We start from the raw sequence: 26759 nt of genomic DNA, 5'->3' as shown, positions 1-26759 counted from the left end.
ATGAGGCACAGGGTCAGACTGATTTGCATATGGCCATGTCTGAACTGGGGTGGCAGAGTGGGCTAAAGAATGGTGATGGATTAAACCCAGATCAGTTGACTGGGGGCGAGTGCTTGCAATGTTCAACACTCCGTCCATCATTTCCTTTGGTTTTTGCTTTGTTTGCCATAAGTTGGCAGGGTATGCTCAGACGTGAGTCCCTTGCTCACTTTGCCACTGGATTCAAGCAAGCCTGGCTGAAGACGGCTGAAATGCCAGAAACCGGTCCTAGGAAGCTTGTTTCCGGTACAGGGAAGACATGGCTTGGCAGTTCGGGCTGGACTGTTCCCATGAGGCACAGGGTCAGAATGATTTGCATATGGCCATGTCTGAACTGGGGTGGCAGAGTGGGCTAAAGAATGGTGATGGATTAAACCCAGATCAGTTGACTGGGGGCGAGTGCTTGCAATGTTCAACACTCCGTCCATCATTTCCTTTGGTTTTTGCTTTGTTCCCTAAGAAAACCACCCCGACTGCCAAGCTAGAACCGAAACCCCCACCCCTCAAAAGAGAGGGTGGGGCGCCCACAAACTCTTAGGGAGGGAGGGCGGGACAAAGCTCGCACCAACCACCCAGCCGGCCGTTGTGTCACGATCCACCAAAATGGTGGGTCGCCACACAAAATGCCCGGCTATATAGCCCACCAGCCCAAAAGGAGCCCAACCAGAGCCCAACCAGCCCAAGTAGCCCAAAACCAGCTCAACCCGCCCCCGTGCTCTGGCCGCCCCCGTCCCAAAACCCCCCCGGGGGGGCGAGCCTCCCGTTGGTCGGCCACCCCCCCAAAGCCTTATTGGGCCCTAAGGTGGGGCAGCACAGACCACAGGCTAGCTTGTTGGTGTGAAAAAGGCCGCTTTATTGGAAACAGGTGCACCTTACATAAAAAACAGACCTTGGCCTGTGCCGTACAAAACTAATCCTCACTAAATATAGCCTTCCTATCTGGCCCCCCACCCCCTCCCCTAAAATTGTTTCCCCCCCTGCAACAATCATAACACAACTTACAATTCCTAACTTTCCTACCTTACCTAACTAGGTAACTTCTTATTTTCTATCCCACCGTAACCATAGCTCAGTATATAACCCCAATGAACTAGGAAAAACGCCGCTCGAAAGTCGGAATTTGTCAAGAATTCCTGTCATGCGAGGGGAGGAAAACGGTAACCAGCGAAAACGGACTACATCTCCCAGGATGCTTAGCGGTTGAGAGGTTATGTAAACAGGAGAGCTGTTACATAACTCAAGGAAAACACGCCCTTATGTAAACAGGAGAGCTGTTACATAACTCAAGGAAAACACGCCCTTATGTAAACAGGAGAGCTGTTACATAACTCAAGGAAAACACGCCCTATAAAGGGAGGAACCGGGAGGTACAACGCTGTCGGATATTGTGTTTACACCGACGTACCTGCTTAGTGAAGAGCAGTGTTCCGGAGTGGTGCTCCAGTAAGGCAAGAACGGAGGTAGGTTGAGTCGTTACTCCCTGGGCCGTGTCTTGCCCCATCGTCACCTGTGAAGGACCCGGAAGCTCTACCGGTTAACCATTGAGCTTCGCTTTTTGACTCGGCTGAGTCAAAGCGCAGTGGCGCTTTTGCTGGTTGGAGTCGTAACTCCCAGCCCGACCAGAGATACAGGGACTGCCAGCTGTAACGCACACCAGGAGGTGTTTGCCGCGTTACAGACTCGGAAGTCCACAGGATCGATCGAGCGGCTGCTCTCGGTTCAGTCTTCTTTGCTTGTGATTGGGGTATCGGTGACGCATCACCAGGAGGTGACTCCGCGTCCCGGTGCAGTCTGAGGAAGAGGTTGAGCGGCTGCTCCCTTCAGGTAGAGACCCCGGCTGGGTGTTTCCCTGACTCCTCGATTCTCCCCAACACTCTTCGTGCCCCTCACAGCCTACCGATTGGCATTGTCGGCCATTTCATTTCTGCCCTCTGTTGGCATACGCCGGGATCGGCGTATATGCAGAGGACGGTTAGGACCATCCGTGCTGTGGGCTGGTAACGTACTTAGCCTGGAGGATTCCAGTGACTATAACCTTTGTTTATTCCTTGTATTATTTTTGCCTTCATTAAAATAACTAAACCTTCACAAGTGGTTGCGTTCTCATTATCGTGTCTGTTAAACGATCCTGAGACGTTCAGGGCGTTACAAAATATCCGACCTTAATAACACTAACTGTCTCCCGGTCGATAACAGACATGGCAACACTTGATGATGTGCTGGCTGCTTTAGTGACCGTGCAAATTGAATTGGCTGCCTCCAGGCAAGAAACAGCCGATGTAAAAGCCAGACTGGATGCTATCCAATTGGACCCACTCACGCCCAGCACCTCCCTCACGAACCAGACCCCTGCGGTAGTAGTGGAAATGCCGGTAGCCGTCCCCTTGGCAACACCAGAGAGGTACAGTGGGGATCCTAACACAGTGCACGTATTCCTCACACAAGTGGCGCTACATTTATCGTGCAAACCACGGGCGTTCCCCACGAGTCAGGCTCGTGTGGCTTTCCTTATATCCTATTTGGCTGGAAACGCGGCACAATGGGCCGTACCTCTGGTGAGCAGGGACGACCCCATCTTATGTGATTGGGGTGCTTTTCGCGAGGAATTCCTGAAGGTCTTCGACAGAAGGGCTGACTCGTACACGGCGGACCGTGAAATGCTTGAGTTGAGACAGGGATCCAACGACCTGGTGCAGTATCTCAACGCGTTCCGAACGCTGGTTGCGGAAACCAAGTGGCCTGTTGCTAAACAGACGGCGCTCTTCCATCACGGGCTGTGCGATGAGCTCAAGGACGCCGTGGCTCATATTGACCCACAACCCAAGACATGTGAAGGCCTTATCAACCTGGTATTACGGCTGGAACATAGGCTAAGTGAAAGAAAGGGGGATCATGGGAGAAAAGGAAAATCCCTTCCATCCTATGTGACAGTGGGAAGTCCTGAAACTTCCACCGCATCCAAGGGAGAACCCATGGACATCGGCGCAATACGAGCGAGCCTCACAGCCACGGAGAAAGAGTCACGCCGTAAACAAGGATTGTGCCTATATTGTGGCAAAAAAGGCCACTACGTACGTGAATGCCCTGCCAAACCGAAGACGTCACGTTATCGGGCCAACCGGTCGGTAACAGCCATGGTGGACATACCGGCGGAAAACTAGAGGACTCCCAGACCAAAGAAGGGGCATCTCGGAGTCACTCATCCATCCCTTCACTTTCCAACTCGGTCACTAAGGGACAACGACACCTGTTTCTCACGGTGCACGTGGGAGTGCATGACCAGTGGATACCCGTTGTGGCCATGGTGGATTCAGGGGCCACTGGCATGTTTATGGACCACAATGAGGCATGCAGGCTAGGGCTAGTGCTTCTTCCCAAAGCTGTACCCGAAGACGTCTATGCTGTAGACGGAAGGCGATTGGTGACGGGGCCCATCGGGCAGCACACGGGGGTCCTTCCGATGAGATGTGGGAGGAACCATTTGGAACAAATCGATTTTAACATCATCCGAGCGCCCCAATATGGCGTTATATTGGGATTGCCGTGGCTACAGAAACACAACCCCTCTGTGGATTGGCCAACACATCGCATCGAACTGACGTCACCGTATTGCATCCTGCATTGTGGAATAAGAACGGAATCCCTTGACGCAGATGAGAGCGGGAGTCAGACGGTGGCTACAGCGGCAGAAAAAGATGTGGCTCTCCCCCAGGCTTATCACAGTTTTGAGGATGTATTTGATGAGGTGAAGGCGGAAGTGCTACCACCACATAGACAGTTTGACTGCCAGATCGACCTGGTGCCAGGGGCCAGCGTTCCCAGCGGCAGGCTGTATGCCCTGACGGAGCCTGAAAACGTGCATCTCCGGGGGTACCTGGATAAACTCCTCAAGCTAGGATTCATCCGCCCGTCCAAGTCTCCGGCCGCCTCGCCACTCTTCTTCATCCCGAAGGCTAATGGGGAGCTGAGAGCCTGTGTGGACTTTAGGGCATTGAATGCGATAACCGTAAAGAATCGGTACCCCTTGCCTCTCATCAGTGTACTTCTGGAACAGGTCAAGAAAGCTCGCATCTACACCAAGTTGGATTTGAAAGGGGCATACCATCTGGTGCGCATGAGGGACGGAGACGAGTGGAAGACCGCCTTTAAGACCAGGTTCGGCCTTTTTGAGTACCTCGTCATGCCGTTCGGTCTGTGCAACGCCCCGGCAGCCTTTTAGTACTTTTTGAATGAGGTATTCAGAGAGGAGTTGGATATCTACGTGGTCGTATATATCGACGACATCCTCATCTATTCGTCCAGTGTGGAGGAGCACGTACACCACGTCAAAGCTGTGCTCCAAAAGCTGAGGGAAAACATGCTGTTTTGTAAACTCAGCAAGTGTGACTTCCACGTCACATCCGTGGAATTCCTCGGAGTGATGCTGAGTCCAGAGGGACAGGAGATGGCAGAACGAAAGATCAAGGCGGTGAAAGAATGGCCGGTGCCCCAAAACGTGAAGGACGTCCAAAGTTTCATTGGCTTCGCCAACTTTTACAGGCGGTTTCTAGACGGATTTTCAGGATTGGTGGCCCCAATCACACAGCTACTAAGGAAGTCCAAGGAGTTTGTCTGGTCCCCTGAAGCGAACAAAGCCTTTGAGGCCCTGAAAAGCGCCTTTGGTAAGGCGCCGGTGTTGGCTCACCCCGATCCGGATCTCCCCTACGTGGTGGAAGCGGACGCATCGGATGTGGCGCTGGGGGCTATCTTGTCCCAACGCAACCACGACACAGGGGTGCTTCATCCCGTTGCGTACATGTCCCGCAAACTCAACGACGCCGAACGCAACTACCATATTGCGGAGAAGGAGCTTCTCGCAATCAAGGACGCCTTCACCGAATGGAGGCATTGGTTGATGGGGGCAAGACATGTGGTATTGGTGTACACGGACCATCGGAACCTACAGTTCATGACGGCCACAAGACACCTTTCTCCCAGACAGCTGCGGTGGATGATCTTCTTTGCGGGGTTCAACTTCCGCATCACATATCGGCCGGGGACGGAAAACCGGAAGGCGGACGCCATGTCCCGTCAATCTGCAGTTAAGGAACCATTGCCTGCGACCGAGCATTCCATCATTTCCCCGAGGATGGTATTGGGGGTTATCCAACCGGATACTTTCCTGAGGGGAATAAAGAGAGGGATCAGGTCATTCGCATGGCGGAGGTGGCTCCTCAGTCACAGAGAATGGCAGCTGAAGGACGGGATACCCCTGAAGGGCAGGTGCCTATTGATACCCACGCCTAGGCTAAGGAAACAAGCATTCATCTGGTGCCATGACTCCCCATGCGCAGGGCATTTGGGCTTTGAAAAAACGGTGGCTAGCATGGGACGGCATTTCTGGTGGCCAACCATGAGAGTGGATGTCAGGAGGTGGGGACAGGAGTGTCCTACATGTGCTACCATGAAGGCCGACCATGGCCGAACCCAAGGGCTCTTACATCCACTTCCGACCCCGGATAGACCATGGGATAGCATATCACTGGACTTCGTGGTGGGCCTACCGGTAGACCAGGGGATGACGGCAATACTGGTGGTGGTGGATTACTTGACGAAAATGGGGCACTTCATCCCCTGCAAGAGAGTCCCTACGGCCGGGGAATTGGCGTCACTACTCCTAAAGAATGTGGTACGACTGCATGGATTACCTGGGGTGATCGTGTCGGACCGGGGGTCGCAGTTTACTGCGCAATTCTGGAAGACTTGGTGCACTGCGCTGCATGTTAAGACCGCCCTGTCCACCAGCTACCACCCTCAAACGGACGGCCAAACCGAGCGCCTGAACCAAACGCTCAAACAGTATCTGCGATGTTTTGTGGACCAGGGCAGGGAAGAATGGGTCGACTTGCTATGGGTTGCAGAGATAGCCTATAACAACGCCACTCACAGCTCCACACAGTCGTCTCCGTTCTATAGCAACTATGGCCAACATCCCAGGTTCTTGCCATTTCTACATCCGTTCAGAGAGGACAGGATTCCCGCCACAGCGGACAGGGTGGCACACATAAAAGACACGTTGATGCGCTCAAGGGCTGTCCTAATAGAGGCCAAGAGAAGATACAAGGCTGCGGCAGACAGGAAGAGAAGGCCCGGGCCACTGTACCGCACTGGAGACTACGTCTGGATATCCACAAGAAACATGAGGTTTCGAAAGAACAGTGTGTTCCATCCCAAGTACATGGGCCCCTATCGAATTACCAAGTGTATGGGTCCCGTGAACGTGAAGGTGTGCTTGCCCCAGTCATTGCGGATACACCCTGTCTTTCATGTATCATTGCTCAAACCAGCACCCTCCAAGCCGTCTGGGACACCTAGGCCGGTATGCGTGGAGTCGGAGGTGGAGTATGAAGTGTCGGGCATACGGGCGTCCAAATGGCGCAGGGGGAAGCTGTGGTACCTGGTTGCGTGGAAAGGCTATGGCCCAGAGGAGCAGTCATGGGAACCGGCTGAAGGGGTTCATGCTCCGCGCTTTGTCTCCTTGTTCCATCGGCGTTTTCCTGCCAGCGCTGGACCCGTGGGGAGCCGCTGAGAGGGAGGATGTACTGTCAAGAATTCCTGTCATGCGAGGGGAGGAAAACGGTAACCAGCGAAAACGGACTACATCTCCCAGGATGCTTAGCGGTTGAGAGGTTATGTAAACAGGAGAGCTGTTACATAACTCAAGGAAAACACGCCCTTATGTAAACAGGAGAGCTGTTACATAACTCAAGGAAAACACGCCCTTATGTAAACAGGAGAGCTGTTACATAACTCAAGGAAAACACGCCCTATAAAGGGAGGAACCGGGAGGTACAACGCTGTCGGATATTGTGTTTACACCGACGTACCTGCTTAGTGAAGAGCAGTGTTCCAGAGTGGTGCTCCAGTAAGGCAAGAACGGAGGTAGGTTGAGTCGTTACTCCCTGGGCCGTGTCTTGCCCCATCGTCACCTGTGAAGGACCCGGAAGCTCTACCGGTTAACCATTGAGCTTCGCTTTTTGACTCGGCTGAGTCAAAGCGCAGTGGCGCTTTTGCTGGTTGGAGTCGTAACTCCCAGCCCGACCAGAGATACAGGGACTGCCAGCTGTAACGCACACCAGGAGGTGTTTGCCGCGTTACAGACTCGGAAGTCCACAGGATCGATCGAGCGGCTGCTCTCGGTTCAGTCTTCTTTGCTTGTGATTGGGGTATCGGTGACGCATCACCAGGAGGTGACTCCGCGTCCCGGTGCAGTCTGAGGAAGAGGTTGAGCGGCTGCTCCCTTCAGGTAGAGACCCCGGCTGGGTGTTTCCCTGACTCCTCGATTCTCCCCAACACTCTTCGTGCCCCTCACAGCCTACCGATTGGCATTGTCGGCCATTTCATTTCTGCCCTCTGTTGGCATACGCCGGGATCGGCGTATATGCAGAGGACGGTTAGGACCATCCGTGCTGTGGGCTGGTAACGTACTTAGCCTGGAGGATTCCAGTGACTATAACCTTTGTTTATTCCTTGTATTATTTTTGCCTTCATTAAAATAACTAAACCTTCACAAGTGGTTGCGTTCTCATTATCGTGTCTGTTAAACGATCCTGAGACGTTCAGGGCGTTACAGAATTGCCGGCTTTCGACCCCCCCTTTAGGCCTCCTGACGCTTCGGGTACCTGCACACACCCATTGCCCTGTCCAACGCCTCCTTCAGCTGAATAATATATAACTCCATGCCATACCGAGACAAATGCACCCGTCTTCTCTAAAGAAGTACACTGCCGCATAGCGTAATTCCGGGTGTTCCATCCTACCTATCCCTTCCCTGTCACAAAAAACCCGCATGTACCTATTAATCTTCTGGCGCGCCCTATCTATGGCCGCCGGGCGCTTAACCCCCCTCCAAATTCTCCGCGGAATGAATTCCGACCAAATAACGTAGCAACCTGACCACTGTTTTCGAATCTCCAGCAAATCCCTTTTTATCTGCTTCAAAAACGCCAGGCCTTTGTACTGCACCAAATCATTTTCCCCTAAATGTATAACCAAAACATCAGGACACACTCCCCCCTTTACAGCCCTGTTCAGCACCGGAAAAGCTCATGCCATCTCATACCCCCTTGCCCCTGCCACTGACATCGAAACAACCTAGGATCCAATTCTAAGTTAAGGTTCCTGCTCTTGTCCCATTCATATCGCTCCGCTCGCTTGACGAAAGAGCGGCCCAGGATGAGGATGGACAACCCGGCCACATCCGGCCGCGCCACCGCACCTAGAAAGAGACACATGTCAGCACAAAGGAAGTACTCTGCCTACTTCCCCCCCGGAAACCTGCGACCGAACGTATGTCTGGTAACAGTCCGACTTCCACCTCCCCAAGCGCATAATGTCCTCCCTCCCCCACCCCTGGCGAGCTGCATCCGTTGCCGCACCTATCCAAAAAGAATGCATGCCGAGCAGGGCGTGCCGCAAGACCCACAGCAGCTGGGCCGCCGTCACCCGTTCCCCCTTGACCCTGCAAAATATTTCACCCTCCACTGACCGCAACCGGGATGCCAACTGCGCCCCCCACACCGCCGGGCAGATGTCCTGCTCCGACGCGGGCCTCAGAAACACCCAGGTCCCCGCACCCCGCTGATCTGTCTTCGAGCGCTGCAACCGAACCGCCACCTCCCCGGCCCGCAACTCCACATCCTCCCAGCGCACCCCAGGCTTTCCCCTCTGCCCCACCAGCTCGGACACCCTGAAGGCCCCAAAATACATCCACGACATAAGAGTGGAAAACAAAAGACTCTCTTCCCGATTATGGCAGAAACTAGGCAGGCGTTGTAGCACACCCCTTAGTATGGGCCCTGTGATGGGACGACGCTGACGCGCCGTGGCACTTCATTCTCGCACCCAGCCCTCCAACTCCCCCACTGACGGCGCATAGCCCCACCACAACTTCCCCATAAACGCTATGGCCGACAACTTACCCGCAATCATCGCCTTTGACATACCCTTGTCCATCAATGTCAACATGAACTGAATAACCTGCTCGCACCGAACCCCCCCGGATCACCCTGCCTCCCCGTCCCACTGTCGACGAACTCCCGCCACGCCTGCTCGTATGCCCTCCACGTTGACCTGGCCACCGACCCTCTTACCAGTTGTACGACCCTTTCTCTCCTACCGACCACATCCCCGCTGGCACTGGCGTCTTGCGTTCGTCCGCCTCCGTGGCTAGCCCATGGAACCTCTGCCACTGTGAACGAGACAAAGCATCCGCAATGTCATTGTCCACCCCTGGCAAATGCCGTGCTTGAGACAAGATGTCATGCTCCAAACAACGCAGCACAAACACCCGCAACAACTTGAGCACCTGCGGATCCCTAGCGGACTGTCGATTGACGACATGGACCACTGACATATTGTCCACCTTGAAAATCACACGTTTGTGCACCAGCTCCTGCACCCACACCGTCACCGCCACCACCGACAGGAACAATTCCAAAAACGCGATGCTCCTCCCTCCGCCCTGCCAGTGCGGTGGCCAGTCCTCCATGCACCACCTCCCCTGCCAAAAGAGACCGAAACCGCCCACCCCCGCCGCATCCGAAGAGATGGTGACATCTCACTCCCAGTCCTCTGAGGGCGCCGTCGGGATCCCGTTAAAATGTGCCAAGAACGCCCGCCACATACGCAGATCCTCTTTCGTGCCCGCCGACAATCGCATATGATGATGCGGCAATGTACCTCCCGCCAGGGCCCGCCCCAGCCGTCTACAAAACGTATGCCCTGCCCGCACCACCCGGCAAGCAAAATTCAAATGTCCCAAAAGAACCTGCACCTCCCGCACCGTCACCTTCCGCTGCCCCAGCATGTTGTCCACCAAACCCAGCATGCACAACTTTTTCTCCTCCGGTAACCGAGCCTCCATGGCCACCGGGTCTAGCTCAATGCCCAAAAATGACAGCACCGTGATGGGACCTTGTGTCTTCTCTGGCACCAGGGGCGCACCCAGGTAGCCCATGAGCTCTGTAAAACTGTCCAGCTGTTGCTGGCAGTCCGCCGAACTGGGCAGTCCCACCAGGAAAAAGTCATCCAGGTAGTGTGTCATCGTCGCCTTCCCCGTGTGCCATGAAAATGCCCACTGTAAGAAGGTACTGAAGCGCTCAAACAAAGCACAAGAAATCAAAAACCCCATTGGCAACGCTTTGTCCACAAAAATGGTGCCATCGAACTGTATACCCAACAGTTGATAATCATCCGGGTGGACGGACAACAACCGGAACGCTGACTTGATATCGCACTTTGCCATGAGTGCGCCGGGCCCCACTGCCGTCACCAGACGCCGCGCCACGTCCACTGATGCGTACGATACCGACGACAATTCCGCCGCAATGTAATCGTTGATCGACACCCCCTCCGGCCAGGACAGGTGCTGGATCAGCCGAAACTGTCCCGGCTCCTTCTTTGGCCCCACCCCGATGGGCGAGATTATCAGATCCCGGATCGTCGCCTCCCCAAACGGTCCCACCATCCGCCCCTCCCGTACCCCCTGTCCAATTCCTCCCGGACCACCTACTGATGCGCAGCGACCGATTTCAAGTTTTCGGCCCACCGGGTGATGCGCGGACCCTCGTAGCCCTGCCGGAAACCCCGCCGTATCAGCCCCGCGTCCTCGGTCCATGGATAAGACACCAGCAGGGGTTCCAACCGATCCTGTCTAACCGGTGTACGAGCCCTTTCCCAGAGTCCCCTGTCCCCCCAGACCTCCCCGACTACCCCCCTGCTGTCCTCCCGGAGCGGACTGCTGCCCTTGGTTGCCCCCCGTCCCCCAGCATTGCACCACCGGGTGACGCTTCCCGCGTTTGGAGCATTCATGCCTGAATTTGCAATACTGTCGCGCACAAAGACCCTCGTTAAAAAGGGCGACGGACCGTTCCGGGTATTTTTTTTCGCAGTAGACACTGGCGAAAATCAAAAACCCCGCGGACCAATTCTCTAGATTCAGGGGCACACTCAGACGCTTGGCTAACTCCTGTTCCTCCTCTTTGGACCCCTCCTTCGCCGTCAGCTCCCTATGCAGGAGCTTCAGGATGTCCACGTAGTCCCCTTTCCAAATCTTTTCTTTAGTGGCCAACGACAAATGTGCCCCCAAAGGTTTCCTAATGCCCATATAGGGCAGCTTGCGCACTGGCAGCTCATGGCTCTCCTTCCCCTCCTTACCGCTCTTCCCCTTCCCCCCATCCTCGACCGGGACCGCGAAGCCCCCCCGCCGAACCCGTGCCATCCGGTCCCACCCCGCGTCGCACACGTACGTGCCCTTACTCAGACGCACCCCCTGCATCCGTGCCAATCGAGACTGTGAGCATGTCCCACTTGAACCCCTCCCTGCCCCGTTCTCTGCCTTACCTGGCGTCAAGGTCGGCGTCCGCACCGGATCCCGCCGCCTCACCAGTGGAACAGGGGGGGTCGACACTCTCACTGCTTTGTTCCGACGGGGCGAGTCCTGTAAGGTACTAGACAAGGCATTACTCCGCTCCCCTCCCTTCGCTCCTCCCCCTGCCCCCGCTCGTGGATTTCTCCTTCCTCTCCACTCTCCTCCTCATAATCCAGTGGCACTCCCTCATCCTCATAATCTACCCCAGGGTCCGGCCATAGGCCGCCCTCCGCGGGCTCCAGCCTGCTCAAACCAGCCCGCTCCCTACACGTGTGTAACAGCTCACTAAGATCCACACTCTCCCTCCGCCGCTTGGTATGCCGCTCTTCGGGGTCCCGATCTAAGCGGACGGAACGCTGCCCCCGTCCCCCAGTGGCCGCATTGACCCATTGGGGTGGGGCTGGCGGGGACTTACCGCACTGCCTTTCGTGTGCCACCGCTGCCAGGTCCCTCGCTGGAGCGCGACCGCCCGCATAAGGCAGAGCCGGCCCATCCCCTCTGCGGATTGGAGCCGCATGCAGCTCTCCCGAGCACCTCACCAGCCTGTCCTGTGGAAACAAATAGGTGGAGTCCAACATGCCAGGGTTAAAGTGGCCTGCCACCGCCCCACACCCTCCCGCATCCCCCCACGCTCCCCCGCCCCTCCCGACCCAGGACGAATGCCCCCCGCCGCGAAGGAGTCGACCGCCATGCCCCCATGTTCCACCCCCCGCCCCCAGCATCCCCCCTGCCCCACACCCTCCTCCCCCTCCCCCTCACTCCACTCCCGGGAATCCAATTCCCATCGCACTGCCCCACCCCCACGGGCTGCCCCCAGCCCCCCCACCCCACCCCTGGCCCCCGACGACCTCGCCGGTACCCCCCAGGCCACTCCCCCGAGCGCCCCCTGCTCCCCCATGCCCCCCCTCCCACCGCCACCGCCACGCCAGACTGCCCACGTGGCACCTCCAAGACAACCTCCCTGCCACCCCCCACCCCTCTACCACTGCTACAAGCCCCCCTCGGCATCCCCCGTCCCGCTCCTCCCCCCACAGGCTCCGCAATCTTGCCACCTGCGCACCCCCCGCTGGCCGCAGGGCTCCCCCCGCCCCCCCTCCCCCTCCTCTGAGCTCTCTATCAGTAATGGTGAGGACCCACCCCCACTGCCCACTGTCGTCGCTCCCCCCCTCCCCCCCGCCACAAGCCTTCATCCTGGTCTCCCTCTCCCCCTGCTTGCACCACCTCTCCTGCCAAAGCCGGCCCCCCACGCATACGGTGAACCCCCCCCGCCCCCACAAACTGCAGCACGGGCTGCCCCCCCCCCGCCATCACTCGCTTTCCCGGCGCGCGTCGGCTCACACGCGAGAAAATTACTTTTTTAGAAATTATGGTAACTCAACTCAAAAATTAACAAACATTGTGCAAAGGTCAAGTGGTATTCAGCCAATTGTCAGTTGATGGTGCAAATTGCTTCGGAGTTGGCGAGGTCAAAGGTGGTCAAGAAATCACAGGGCCCAAGCATGTACTTACATGTTAAACTCTTATAATGCTAGAGGGAGCTCTTATAGCTAAACAGGGCTCTTAGTGTATGGAGAACTGCTTGGGAAACAGTGAGAAATGAGGAAAGGTTTTGGGTGAATGGGTGTGACGCCCTGACTATCATATAGGAAATGGTCTCTTCCAAAAGGCAATTAGATTCGGGTCCTACCTTGCGCGCAGTGAAAGAGCATTAAGTTGATGTGGGCTTGGGCGACAGAGGCTTGTCCATCTGTGTATTGTGCGTTCTCCAAGATACACAGAAAAAGGGATGCAGAGGAACTGATTCCTAACTGGTGTATACATGGTTACCTTATCCTTCAGGAATCTTGACTGCTTATAGTCAGTATTTAAGTATATTGAAATCAGTAGAATGCAACAAATTCTGTAAAACACTCAAGGTTCCGAGAAAAAACAGCAAAAAATAAATGACTGCTGGTCATTATCTTAACATATATGATTTAACAAGGGTGACCCCATAATTTTAGAGAACCTGGTGTGTATACTATATTTAGGAAAACAGTGATTCGCTAGGTTTCTTAATCTCCATTAATAAACATAGAAGTGCTCGCTTCGCAATGTAGAAGACTGAGAGTATATCTATTAATACGATACCAAGGCATACAGTGAAAACAGGTTCTTTTTTTGCAACTAATTTATTATTTGAATTATTGCCGTCTTAATTCACATTTATTCATGTAGAAAAGATCCATTGCTCATGCTTGTGGTGAAAAAAAGTGCAGTGAAAAAATAGAAGAAATAAAAAAAAATGCTTCACAATTAAAAAGACATATGACTCCCTTTGGTTATTTTTACACTATTTAAGGGGTCTATATAAGTCCATTGTCAACGACGTTTCAAACTTGTTTAATGTATTGTTATCATCAGGATATGAGCAAGAGCGCTCGGTTTCTAAGAATGGCAAGAAGCAAAAGTAAGAATTCGTAACCTGTCTATAAGGTATGTGTTTAGGGAAATACTACAGACAACAGAAAGGTACTTCAAAGAGGGCAGTTTGTGCTCCAAATTTTGCCATACTTTTTGTAGATTCCATTGAGTAACAGTACATCCTGAATGCATGCAATCCTTTGCTTAAAAAAATATGTACTTCGAAAAGGTATATAGAAGATGTTTTTATGATTTGGTCTGGTAATGAACAAGAACTTAAATTTTTCTGTGAGTGGCTCAGTCTATGCCAACCTGATTTTAAATTCACCCATCAGCACAGTAACATCAGCATTGATTACCTGGATGTGACAATCAAAGAAGCAAACAGATTACTCTACACCACATAGTTCCACAAAACGTCTGAGAGGAACACGTTATTGCAATGCTCCAATTCACACCCACAGGCCCTCAAATATGTCCTCCCTTATGGCCAATTTCCTCCCATACGAAGATATTGTAAATTGAAGGAGGATTTCTTCAGGGAATCTGAGACCCTGTCTAGCAAACCCATGGAAAGGGGCTATCCCAGATGCCTAATAAAACACTCCCTCAAACGAGCTTGGAACACACATAGGGAAGTACTCCTGCAACAGACAAATAGAACACCACTCAACAGAATTACGTGTGTCACCACATTCTATCCTGTCACGAACAAATTGCCTAAAAGTATTAAAAAACACTGGAACGTCCTCTCCATGACCAATTTGGCCTTAGATACACCACTTTTTCCATTTAAAAGAGGATTTAACATTAAGGACTATCTAGTGGATGCACATAAATCAAGACTGAGAGATAACACTATCCATCCCCTCCTAGGCCTTCCCCCTGTTTTGGGGCACTATAAATGTGGGTCCTTCACAGAGAACAATCAGACTCTGAACACAAACACCTTTGACTATGACAACATTCACCATACTCCCAATTTCTTTTCAAGGTGTAATTCAAACAATTTTGTCTACTGTATTCGCAGCCCCAGCAGTTTGATCCATATTGGGCAAACCATCCAACAAGTAAAAAACTGGATCTGTCAACACAGAAGCAGGATCCGGTTCAAAACAACAACAGCACCTCTTGTGGAAAATTTCATTCAAAAAGGTCACAATGAAAATGACCTAACCTGGCAAGTGGTCAACATAATGATACCACAACCCAGAGGAGGCAATAACCAAAATATACTGAACTGCCTGGAATGTAAATGGATTTTTAAATGTGACTCAGTTTCAAAAGGTCTGAATACACAGGAGGAATAGAATAGTATCCTGTATGTACTCCTTCCAACTAGTTTTGTCATAAAAAAATTCCCTACTCTGATAAGATTTTAACAATATCCTTGCAATAAGCCACCCCATAAACAAGGAGTTCCATATCTGCTCCTCTACAATGGAGCTTCATCAATAATGATATTCCTGTGTAAATAGATCCTTAGTAAAAAAACATTCTATAACACAACTGATCTTTCCTGTTCCTTATGAAGCATTCAATAGTTTGTGTAAACTTTGAACCATGCGGAATCACTTGTAATAATGCAGATATGCAATATGTACGTATTTTATGCTCTTTTCTTTTATTCAGCCTCATCAGGCCTTCTGCTCCTGCATAGGCACTCATTTCCAATTCCTTGCCTTTAGTACAAGCATGTGCCCATCACTTCCTGACCGAGTTTGGTGCTCTAGTGGTTATTGTAAAGTAACCACAAACAAACACTCTCTCGGCTACGCTTCAATAAACCCAGAGCCAGTGCCTCACCACATGACACTACCCAGCGGTGTGGGACAGGACAGGTTTTCCTGCCTGATATCTGGGTCAGACTTACCCAGGTAAGCACTAATTGCTTTTTAGCGCTTGATCACATCCTCCCCATTACCCTACATTAATCTTCAAATTAATTTGTTTACAGCATGCAAATTGTGAATTCGGACCCTTCCGAGTCCATGTGGCAAGGTCGCCTTTCCGAGCCACAGCTGCCTTACATGCTTGCCTGCTCTGATAAATTGGGGCAAGCTGCAGTACCTTTCTGCTTGGTGACAAGCTCCCTTTACAACCAACTAATATCTAACTTATTTTTTCTAGACAACGCAGTTTATTGCCTGGCGCCTTCTGACTCCCTGCGGCACTCAAAATAATAGGAGCTCGCCATTGCTTCACTGTTGGTAAATGGAGTTATTTACTGATATATTGCCACTTTTTCAGGGCTTTTTTTCTATTTGTAACTCCTGTCTCTTTTGTAGCCACTGAGCTTTTGCAGTCATTAAGACACCAGGCCCCCCTGTTTCCTCGATTTTTTTATTTGGAATTTCTGCACAACTCTAGGAATTGATTGAGACGGCAGTTCGAGGGCCTTGGGTCAGTAATTTTTAAATGTATACACCTGCCAAAAACATAGTGGATTGGTTGCACACCTGTAAACTTTAAATATATGTTTCTCTTTCGGATTCCATCTTTGGAACCATATCCCCCCCGGGTCAAGATAGCTGCCCTAGGGTCCTTCCTCATGCCGGCTGGCACTGAAGTCCTACCTCAAATTTCTCGCCATTTGTGGAGCAGAGTTAATTCATTTCACTCGCCCATAAGATGATTATCCACAGACTAAGTGGATAAAAATTGATTTACGCTTAATTGAACTTTTGCTCTTACCTATATTATTTTCTTTTCATTTTAGGACATTTATGGCCACCATACCCGCATTCCTGTCAATCCTACAGGACCACATTGCCTGATACCAGGCAAGTGATGTTAACAAATTAAATTTATACCTTATAGACAGGTTTCATGTATGAATTCTTATTTTTGCTTCTTTCTATTCTTTGATACAGAGTACTCTTGCTCACGTCCTGATGATGACCGTACATTAAACAAGGTTGAAACGTCGTCGACAACAGACTTTTATAGACCCCTTACATTGTCTAAAAATAACCAAAGCGTCATATGTCTTTTTAGTTGTGATGCATTTTGTTTTTATTTCTTCTATTTTCTCACTGCACTTTTCTTCACCACAAGCATGAGCACTGGATCTTTTCTATATGAATAAATGTGAATTAAGACTGTAATAATGCAATGAATAAATGAGTTGCAAAATAAGAACCCATCTTCACTCTATGCCTTGGTATTGTATAAATGGATATACTCTCGGTCTTTTACTATGAGATGCGAGCACCTCTATGTTTATTACTGAGATTAAAAACCTAGTGAACCACTGTCTTTCTAAATATAGGCCACTATCTTAAAGCATGAAAAATTGCACTGTGAAATTTGCTTCTAATGGATCCTCTGAAGGAACAGTACTAAAAGGTGGTTCTGCAATCAGCAAACTAAAGATTTCTGTTTGTGCTTTTGCATGACAAGAATGTTGTTGACCGGTGATGACAAGCCATATGCTGATTGCTAAACCACACATTTACTTCAGAGTAGTATTGAAGAGCCTCTGAGAGTGGCAGTAATGTTAGCTAGCTTTCACCCTGGTTGATACTCTGTGTTCCTAGTCACTCTATTTTCCATTCAGACTCTTTTGCACACTTTTTCTCTGCCTTTGAATTGAGCCAGATATTCAATAACTCTAAGTAATTTTTAAAATGTCCAAAGTCTGTTGGAATTTTACCAAATTACCAACATTTATGAAAACTTACAAACATTTCTAGAAAGTGTAGGGAATGAAGAAATCTGTGTTCCACAATACAGACTTTACCCCACCCAAAGGATGTGCCCTTGGTGAAGCCTTGGCTGTTGCACGACTGATCACTGACAATGTGTTAGCTTCCTCTGGACAGAGGACATTTTAAACACGCAGCACACTTTGCATGCCATTATTTTAGTGCATGTATACACTGGACATGTAAAAAGCACAGAGATGTTAGTGTTTAACCCCTTGTGTGCCACGCCCTTTCCCCGCCCTGTGCCGGGCGTTGCATTAGCGGGCGGGGTTCATGACGAGCTGGACTCGTCATGGGCACAGCGCAACCGCGGCCCATGACGAGTCCAGCTCGTCATGGGCACACAAGGGGTTAATATATGATCCTAGAACCTGCTGATGCTGTCCATAGACAAACGGAAAAAAAAACTTCTGGGGCAGTCAATGGATATGGCAAAATTGCAATTGAAGGACATTAATTAACCCCTTGTGTGCCCATGACGAGCTGGACTCGTCATGGGCCGCGGTTGCGCTGTGCCCATGACGAGTCCAGCTCGTCATGAACCCCGCCCGCTAATGCAACGGCCGGCACAGGGCGGGGAAAGGGCGTGGCACACAAGGGGTTAAGGAATGCTTTGGCCATTGTTTTAAGTTGCAATGTCTGTGATGAAGCCATCGTTTTTGTAGGCACTTTTCTTTTCACTTTTCCATTGAATCACATAGGTGAAAATTCAAATTTTCAGAGGGTCAGTTCTTTGGGCAACTTGAAGTGCCAGTTACTCCAGTTTTTCCATTGGGGGAATCACAGTGGGACGTTAACATTCATAATTCAGATTCACTTCCTGTTATCTATTCAACACATTTGATTTTGGAGAGTTGTGTATTGCCTCAAGGCTGACAGAACTTGCTGAAGAGACATCTTGCACTTACACTGCACAGTCTCTTTATAGACCTCACCCAATGGTCCTATAAATTATTGTCACTGAAACAACTCTCTCCTTATGCGTGACAAGTGTTAAGTAAAAAAGGGCATATCATTTAAAACCTTGGATACACCGTCATCATTCTCACCCTCCTCTTCTCCAATCAGTGTGTTCATCAATTTTTTTGATCCCACTCTTTGTAAATGTGGTTGAGGCTGTACATGTTCCCCCTAACTTCCTGGTTGCTTGGTTAACTCAAGCACCTGGCCTTACCTGATGGACTTTTTTTCTTCTGCAAAACCAAACTATTAAAGATCAGGCGCACATTTCTGATTTTTTTTTAGCATAGCAGCAGACACTGTATATGGCTGCCAACCTAATTTCATGAAGCATAGAGTGCTAGATAAATGTACAGTTGGTCTCTCCTAATTAGAAATATTTTGTTTCGGGTCCAGATAACCCAGATAATGTCATGCCATCTCGTGTTATTCATCTAATAAACACATTTTTAGTGTTTCGTTCAACCATCATCGAAACGTGGAATGCTGTTCCTCCCGCGTTCTTAATTGTACAGAAGCCAATGACTAATTAAATCGAGGGAAATTAAGATCCCGAAAAATGCTTCCGCATGCCATATTTTTCAGCCGGCTTTTTCTTTTTTTTTACCTGATAAGTCTGAGAGCAGCCCTTACAAGACTGGAATTACCTACACTTCACTTTTCTTCACCGATCGCTGCTCCTGTGGACCCTAGACCGCGTCTCTCTGCGCCCGAAGTCATTGTAATTTAGGGACAATTTGTCACTGTCACCCGCAACATGTCACTCCGCTTTAGACGGATTTGACTTAGGCGCAAGGCGTGACAAGCAGATGAGAGAGGGGTTTGTAATCGGAATTGAAATAAGAGACAGTCTAGCAGGCTAATTTCTTTCCAGCATAATTCTGACATCCGATAGAGGCAGAAATCTAGAACCTAAAGGTAACTTGCTCACAGATAACCCCTTCTTTTTTGAGGAGACGCCAGACAACCGCACGGATAATGCTTTTCTTGGAGGGAATATTAAGTGGCGTATTTACTAAAGGTTTGCACCTTCGCTCGTGTGGTGCAAAGCGACGCAAAGTATTAGTCAATGTAATAACCATTATAAAAACCTTTGGGTGTAACATACATTTGCGCAGCGCCACTCCAGCCCCAGCGCACCGCTGAATAAACCTATTGCAAGGTCTTGCATCCTGATTATAAATTCTCTCAATTAAATGCATAAAAATTAGAAAACGCAACTATTACTCAATTTGTATGTGTGGTGCATTTTAAGAATTCGGAGAAACAGCTTGTTTTAGAGAAATTCGTTTTCAAAGTACTTATTTTAAAGTGGCCGCGATCGAGCGAGCGATTGATCTCTCAAATGCATTTCCAACCAGATTGTAATCCGTATTGTCAGTCAATTGAAAACTTCCGCGTCAGCATCCTCAAGTGTCTGTAAACTGACGTCGAATGGGTTTAGTAGTATTTTGTTTAAAAACATTCTTTTTTACCTAATAATATTCAAGGTCACATTTAAACTCGCTGCATGGAGAAGGGGGTCTCATACATGGAGAGAGGACAGGTTACTTTCTGAAAATATTGTCTTCTTTCCGTCCGAAAAAGAAACATTTTATAGCAGTGGGAAGTCCATTATTAGCGCCAGTAAATATCCGGGGAAAGGCGGGTTTCCTGGTAAATCTCGTCCTGTAGAAATGCAATAAGGCATCTCTATGGACAGTTGAACCAATGTGGACCAATGTTTCCACACTTACCCGGGCCAGGTAAGTTATTTTAGAGTGTTCGAGCTGGTTTATTCAGAATGATCCATTTGAAATTCACCTGGGACAAACTCACAAGCTAAACTCCGTGGAGTTTGCAAGTTAAATATTTTCCAGAAGGGATATTATGCTAGACACAAACCTAAAATATTTTCAGAATGCATTTTTGTATGCAATATATTTTTCACTGTTTTCTACTTTCAGAAGTACATTTTATATGTGGAACCCCGTAGGCCACTTCTGGTGAGGGGACTGCAAGGAGTTGACATATCAATTGGTGAACTGAGTGCAGCGATAAACAACCGGTAAACAGCATGTCTGATCACTGCACTGGGAAAATTGCTTTAACCTTAATTTAAAACAAATAGGAAACAATATAGGCTTTATTGAAATCAAGTAGACTGTGAAATATTTGAAAGCAAAATAAAGCACTATAAAGCTAGGGTTGAGTTTGTCATTATTTGTATTTTAGGATACGGTATAAGACAAACATTGGCAAAGCTAATGGAGCTGACATTGGGTGTCATCCAATTGCATTTTTCAATGCTTGTTTATAATGGCCAATTTAATACCAAAACTATTTTGGGGCACTAAAAGAACTAATTGTCACATTAGGACATGGCACTAAAGTGAACTACTTTGAGGGTGGGTGTGCTCATTGTGAAAGAGCAGAATACTATCACTCAATCAATCACAGTGAAGATAGCCAACGGTTGAAGTGGGCTGAACCATTGCCCAGTTCTGTGGTGGATGAAAGCTAAATGTGACTAACATAACAACAGACTAATTGATGAAAATATATATATATATATATATATCCAACAACCTCCATCCTTGGAAAGAGCAGAGGCCACACAGGGGAAGAACCATTGGAAGCACTTTATTTGAATCATGTTGGCGAATGCATTTCGGCTTTTCATCTAGCCTTCATCAGCGCCCAAGTGTCCAGGAGGTCTGCAGCAACGTGAATGTAAGTCCCGCCTCCTTTTATGCTGATTAGCAAACGCACTGCCCCCAATTTTTCCCGCTCACCTGTGAGGGCTCAAGAAGTAGACTTGAACTCCAACACCCAGAATCCATTGTAGAGGACCCAGGTAGGTGATGCGTAGGGGTGAAGTTGTGACCTTATGGTTGTGCGAGGGTGCAGGGATTAGTGCGTGCAGTTAAAATCCATGTCCTACTTGTGAGTCAAATGAACACCTCCTCTGGTCCCCTCACCGTTTCAACCCCAGAGTCAGGAAAAGTATCGGCGGGGGCAGCAGTGCAAATGTACTCCGCCCAAAATGAGGTAAATACCCCACAACCGCTTGATTTCCTCCCAGCATCCGAGGTGTGCCTGGAACTTCCAATACCTTGGAACACGAAGAAAAACTGCAGCCGCAGCTTAAAGCCAGTGATATCCAGGCCATCTTTGTAAAACGGGTGCCTCTGTACGCGTCTCTGGCTGACGCGACAAAATATCCAACAACCTCCATCCTTGGAAAGAGCAGAGGCCACACAGGGGAAGAACAATTGGAAGCACTTTATTTGAATCATGTTGGCGAATGCATTTCGGCTATTCATCTAGCCTTCGTCAGCGCCCAAGTGTCCAGGAGGTCTGCAGCAGCGTGAATGTAAGTCCCGCCTCCTTTTATGCTGATTAGCAAACGCACTGCCCCCAATTTTTCCCGCTCACCTGTGAGGGCTCAAGAAGTAGACTTGAACTCCAACACCCAGAATCCATTGTAGAGGACCCAGGTAGGTGATGCGTAGGGGTGAAGTTGTGACCTTATGGTTGTGCGAGGGTGCAGGGATTAGTGCGTGCAGTTAAAATCCATGTCCTACTTGTGAGTCAAATGAACACCTCCTCCGGTCCCCTCACCGTTTCAACCCCAGAGTCAGGAATAGTATCGGCGGGGGCAGCAGTGCAAATGTACTCCGCCCAAAATGAGGTAAATACCCCACAACCGCTTGATTTCCTCCCAGCATCCGAGGTGTGCCTGGAACTTCCAATACCTTGGAACACGAAGAAAAACTGCAGCCGCAGCTTAAAGCCAGTGATATCCAGGCCATCTTTGTAAAACGGGTGCCTCTGTACGCGTCTCTGGCTGACGCGACAAAATATCCAACAACCTCCATCCTTGGAAAGAGCAGAGGCCACACAGGGGAAGAACCATTGGCAGCACTTTATTTGAATCATGTTGGCGAATGCATTTCGGCTTTTCATCTAGCCTTCGTCAGCGCCCAAGTGTCCAGGAGGTCTGTAGCAACGTGAATGTAAGTCCCGCCTCCTTTTATGCTGATTAGCAAACGCACTGCCCCCAATTTTTCCCGCTCACCTGTGAGGGCTCAAGAAGTAGACTTGAACTCCAACACCCAGAATCCATTGTAGAGGACCCAGGTAGGTGATGCGTAGGGGTGAAGTTGTGACCTTATGGTTGTGCGAGGGTGCAGGGATTAGTGCGTGCAGTTAAAATCCATGTCCTACTTGTGAGTCAAATGAACACCTCCTCCGGTCCCCTCACCGTTTCAACCCCAGAGTCAGGAATAGTATCGGCGGGGGCAGCAGTGCAAATGTACTCCGCCCAAAATGAGGTAAATACCCCACAACCGCTTGATTTCCTCCCAGCATCCGAGGTGTGCCTGGAACTTCCAATACCTTGGAACACGAAGAAAAACTGCAGCCGCAGCTTAAAGCCAGTGATATCCAGGCCATCTTTGTAAAACGGGTGCCTCTGTACGCGTCTCTGGCTGACGCGACAAAATATCCAACAACCTCCATCCTTGGAAAGAGCAGAGGCCACACAGGGGAAGAACCAATGGGTTGAGTTTGTCATTATTTGTATTTTAGGATACGGTATAAGACAAACATTGGCAAAGCTAATGGAGCTGACATTGGGTGTCATCCAATTGCATTTTTCAATGCTTGTTTATAATGGCCAATTTAATACCAAAACTATTTTGGGGCACTAAAAGAACTAATTGTCACATTAGGACATGGCACTAAAGTGAACTACTTTGAGGGTGGGTGTGCTCATTGTGAAAGAGCAGAATACTATCACTCAATCACTCACAGTGAAGATAGCCAACGGTTGAAGTGGGCTGAACCATTGCCCAGTTCTGTGGTGGATGAAAGCTAAATGTGACTAACATAACAACAGACTAATTGATGAAAATATATATATATATATATATATATATATATATATATATATATATATATATATATATATATATATATATATATATATTTATCAATTAGTCTGTGGTTATGTCATTCACATTTATATATATATCCAAAACCACAATCCTGATAACAAACGTCCTCTTGCTGAAAACGGAAAATCAGGTACGGACCACTCAGCAGTTCAAGTTATGTCGTGCTTTATTTTTCCTCCTGCAACATGATGCTTTTCGACCGGGTTTCCCCGGTCTTGATCACATGACATGTCGAAACCCAATAGTGTTTTTATACAGTTTCACCTTAAAATTAGCTCCTCCCATATCTCTTGTGGAGCTAGACAACAGACTAATATTTCATGGTGTTGAAAGGCTAAACACTAAAGAACAGCATTGTTTCATTACATTAAAACTTTCCAAATGGTATTCGCTTTTTGTAATAAAAAAACAATTGCATACATTATTTACCACAATTCAATAATTACGACATATAATACATATTCGAAATATAGGGCAAGTGCCCATTTAATATGGTAGTATCGAATTAACCTAAACAATCATCATGATATTTATATTATTTTGCGCCTGTTGATGAACTAAAGTTCATAGTGCCACATAAATGCCACAAAGATTAAAGAAAGTACTATAATAACTGTATTAGTGATAAAAGTAAGTACCAAGTCAACTATTTATGCATAGTAGACTCACTTACTAAATTTAAATAAATAAATGAATTGGTTGGACAGACGATCTCAAACTTTATCTCATCAATATAAAGTGCTAATGCAAAATATATTAATATTACACCAGAATGCATTAAGCCAATTGGCCGAGACCCTAAAGTGCAATGAAATAGCTGTCTTGAAATGTGCAAAAAATGCTGTGTTCATCTGATATAAGTCCATGATTAGAAGTTCTATTAATACAGTACATCTAATTTTTCCAAATGAAACAATAGTTATTAATACCTCTCTCCTACCTCGACCAATAATCACCAGATCCCAATACCTCACAGACACCGGATAAAAAACAGTAAAACCAGAAAACTAGTAAAACCAGCTAAAACCCGATAAAAGTAAGGCTAAAATCCAGATAAAAATTAGTCAAGCCTAAAAAGAAGTATTAAAATTCATTTCACAGATAGCAGCAATAGACATTAACATAACCTATAATATAGTTACTGGATCTCACATTTGGTATATCAAATTCATAAATACAACAGGCTCATTATTGAACATCTCACTTGTAAATACAGATTATAATTTTATTAAAAAATTGTACAAGTCCTCTCCAGTATTCAGGCCATTTGGCATCTTAGTGTCTAATTGTAAAATATACTGACTCTCCAATTGCCGTAACTTTTTCTCCCTGTTCCCCCTGTTAATGATCTGGGGACTGCGTCTATTACAAAATAACTAAGATCTTTTAAGTTATTTTGATGCACAAGTTTAAAATGACGCGCGACCGGATAGCTAGAGTCCGAGTTTACAATCGCACGGAGATGCAGTAAAATGCGATTAAAAACCTGAACCTTAGTACTCCCTACATACTGGAGGTGACATGTGCATTCCAGTACGTATACCGCGTGGTCGGTTTTACAAGTAAATAGCCCTTTATTAGTTTATTGATCCCGAACTTACACGCCCTGCAGGAACTACATTTATAAAAACCTGTTCTGTTTGATAGCCAGTGCCTCGTTTCACATACTTCTGGACTTGTTTTAACAAGAGCATCCCTCATAGAGGGTGACCTTCTAAAAGTAATAGCTGGCAATTCATCTAGTACTGGGGCAAGAGTGATATCGGTTTTTAATATAGGCCAGTTCTTATTTATAATCTTTCTGACTTGCTTCTCTTGGCAACTATGTGTTGTTATTAACCTAACCACAGTTTCCTCATTTTGTTGATCCCTTGCTCTCACTGGTATTAGTCTGCCTGTGCTGTTTCGCTCACTGTGTTGTGTATTTAAGTTAGAGCAGTCTGTATATCCCCCATTTTATATCCTCAGGCCAAAAACCTTTGCACGGAGTCTTCCAGACATTCTGTTAAGTCAGTATTGCTGCTGCATATTCACTTAATTCTTAAAAACTCCCCATAGGGGATGCTTTTAATAAGGTGTCTGGGGTGGGCGCTGGTTGCATGTAATGCCGAATTCCCAGCCGTAGATTTTCTATGCAATTTCGTATGTATGTTGTTGTCTTTCACATATATCTCAACATCTCGGAATTCAACCCTTTCATTACTGATAGTAGCAATAAACTCCAAATTCAAATTGTTATTATTGATTTCCTCAACAAAGGTCTGTGCAGATTCCTTAGATCCATGCCATATCATTCACACACCGTCTATAAAACGCCACCATTTAATAACATTTCTAGCAAATTGTTCCCCATGAGTGTGACAGAGGACATGTCTCTCCTACCAGCCAACGTGCAAACACGCGTAGCTGGGGGAGAAACATGCCCCCATCGTCACGTCCCACAATTGCTGGTGTACTTCCTTGTTAAATAAAAAGAAGTTGTTATATAAGCACATCTCAATCATCCTCAACAACATTTTGTTATATTGATTGTATTGCACACTCCTGCTAGATAAAAATTGCTGTATTGCATTCAATCCATCATGGTTATTACTACTGGTGTACAGGGACCAGATGTCCATAACTATAAAATAGTACTCAGGATTCCCGGTAACTTCTCTAAGTTTACTCAAAAAATGGCCTGTGTCCTTGATGTAAGATGGAAGAGTTTCCACATACTCATGAAGAAATAAATCCACATATTTTGACATGGCTTCAAGGAGGCTACGCTGTGCAGAAATAATTGGTCGACCAGGCACAGGAGAAGTTTGTTTGTGCACTTTAGGGATGAAATATAGTGTCGGGATGATGGGGTGGTCATTCTTAAGAAAATTATGTTCATCTTTACTGATCAATCCCTCTCTCTTCCATTGTGTCATCTCCTTGAAAACTTGATCCTTCACTAGTTTCAGTTCCTGGAATGATGCTTTTCTGTAACACATGGGGTCACTCAAGTGTCTCTCCACCTCCTTTAAATATGCATCACGGGGCCACAACACTATATTACCCTCTTTGTCAGCTTTGTTCACTATTATATTACCATTGTCATTTTTCTTCCGCATGAGTTTGGAGTACTGCCTCTCAGAGTAACTTCTATGTTTGTTTTTCTAGGCGATAGACCAATTGAGTTCCTTTAAATCGTCAATTACACGTTCACTAAAAATGTCTATTGCTTCTTTTGGCAACATAGGAATGAACGTCGATGGTGGACAAAATGCACTAACTGTAGCACTTCCACTTATAATGCCCATTTGTCGGAGC

This window comes from Triturus cristatus, chromosome 9, assembly GCF_964204655.1.
Source record: "Triturus cristatus chromosome 9, aTriCri1.1, whole genome shotgun sequence".
In the NCBI taxonomy this organism is placed as follows: Eukaryota; Metazoa; Chordata; class Amphibia; order Caudata; family Salamandridae; genus Triturus; species Triturus cristatus.
Note: the sequence above shows the minus strand (reverse complement) of the source record.